The following is a 2,132-nucleotide window of genomic DNA, read 5'->3' on the forward strand; positions in this document are numbered from 1 at the left end:
CTTTCCGCCGCGCCATCTCGTCGGGCGGTTTCCCCCCGGCCCCCATTCTTTCACCCCCTCCTGATTTTCTGGGAGCCGAGGGCGGCCACTTGCCTTTCCCTGCAGCCCCCCCCTGGGACGTCGCCCCTCCCGCTTTACCTCGTTGCTCGTCCTATCTCCTCCCAGCCCTGGCAGCGCAGGCCCCGACTTCCGACTGCTGCTGCAGCTTCACACTGGCTGCCTCGCATGCTGAAGGCCACTGGAGGAGTTGTACGGTGCCGAAGTAGGAGCAACAGCTTGAGCAAACTTGTAAAAATAGTAATAACAACGCTAGGTGGAAGCCATACGGCCTAGGAAAGCGTTCTCTAGGGGCTGAAAGCAATAGAACGCATTGAAGTATTTTTTTACCTGGAACCTGCTCTTTCCGTTCCCCTTCCCTCCCCAGATGAGGCTTAGTCTTGACACGGATTAGGGTCTCTCAGGGGCTCTGAGGCTGGTTCTCTGAAAAGCCCCCATCAGTAAAGTGATTGTAGATGTTTTTGGAAGGGGTGGTCATCCTTCCCCTGAAGGAGCAAATTTAAATGTCACAACTGGAGTTTCTGTTCAGAGTAGAGCTGATTTTCTGGGTGGCTGTCAGGAAACAGCAAAGCACATCTTGAAAGCAGATGTGCCACTTGTTGCTAGAAGGTGGCTGTCACCCAGAATGAAGAATTTCAGTGAATGGCACTGAAGCATTGTCCTGCACAGCAGCGACGTTTCAACTCGGGTTTCCCCCCAGTGCCATTCATTGCTGCCCTCTTGATGAGCGTTGGCTTTAAAATCTGCCCCATCTTTATGCAACCAAGCTATCATCTTGGAGCTGTGCAGTTTTTGGTCTGTTAATGGCCTCTCGTGCAAAGGGGAAGAAAGGGCTGGAAGGTGGGTGTTCATAGTGCTGTTACATGGAACACATCAGGTTGTCAGCAAGCACTCAGTGTAGGAGTTGGGGTTTGGGGCTTTTGTTAGTTTACTTGCAGTGCTATCCAATTCAGCAACTCCTAAAAAACTGTTTTACATTGCCTGCCATATGACAGGAATGGCCCTTTTTTGCTGTTAAAGACAAGCTGTGCTCTTGAGGAGTATGTAGCAGAGAGAGGGGATGAATTTCTAAGCTTTGAAATAAGTAAATGCTTGGATCATTTTAAGGCCAAAGCAGATTTGTCAGGTTATAAACTAATATTATGGTACTGAAAATCATAATGAGTTTGTAGTATAAGTCCAAAAAGTGTTTATTTTGGCTCACTGATGCTAATCAAGTCTACTTCTATCTGAAAATGAATCCTGGAAGTCCATCTCCAGGCGTAGAAGATCGAGTTGTAGGAGGTGGTAAGATGGGACACTGTTCTTGCTGAGTGTGAAGTGCTAGTGAATGGAAACACTCTTCCTGTCTGGTACTGGCACATCAGTTGTAGCTGCTCAGTGTGTCCCACCAAATGCAGCAGGAGATGAGTTTCTCATGAACTACGAGAATGGATGTCTGTTTTGTGCAGCATGCTGGCTTGGGTGTAAGAGCTGCCTTGCAAGTTACTGTAGTTTCGTTTACTCAGGGAACATGGAGAGATCCGAGTCAGCTTGGCTGAGAATGCACATCGCATAGTCTCTAGGCCACGCAGGATTGAAAAGGCATTCTTTCTGTAGGGTTTTTTCCCTTTCTTCGTGGTTAAATGGTAAATTCAGCAGAGCCTCTTCTGTCAAATAATGGCTGACAGGGAACAGGAGTTAATGGGTTTCTGCTGAGGATTTTCAGCTCACGTTCACAGGAACGGTGAAACCCTTGGAGATAAGACACTGGAGGAAATGGAGTTAGTAGCATGGTTAAAAAGTTCCCTGGCAAAATGCAGCTGTACTGTTAAATTTGGACTTAATTTAAAATCCTGCCAGGTGTCCACAGGGTTTTTATCCTCCTTTAATCTCTGAAATTTAAGTGCCTTCAGGGCTCTGCATTTGTGAACTACAATGGTTCATAAAGAGTTCTTTTGATTTTTTTTTTATTATTATTATGACTTTCCCTTCACGTGGCCCCGGGTCAGAAGGGCTGGGCTCCTTCTTTGGTTCTAACCTTCTCTGTGGCCGAGCAGGCAGCGCCAGGCGCTGTTGCAGCCCGACCCAGCCCC

This window comes from Chaetura pelagica, unplaced genomic scaffold (assembly GCF_000747805.2).
Source record: "Chaetura pelagica isolate M959 unplaced genomic scaffold, ChaPel_1.0 scaffold104, whole genome shotgun sequence".
NCBI classification, from domain to species: domain Eukaryota; kingdom Metazoa; phylum Chordata; class Aves; order Apodiformes; family Apodidae; genus Chaetura; species Chaetura pelagica.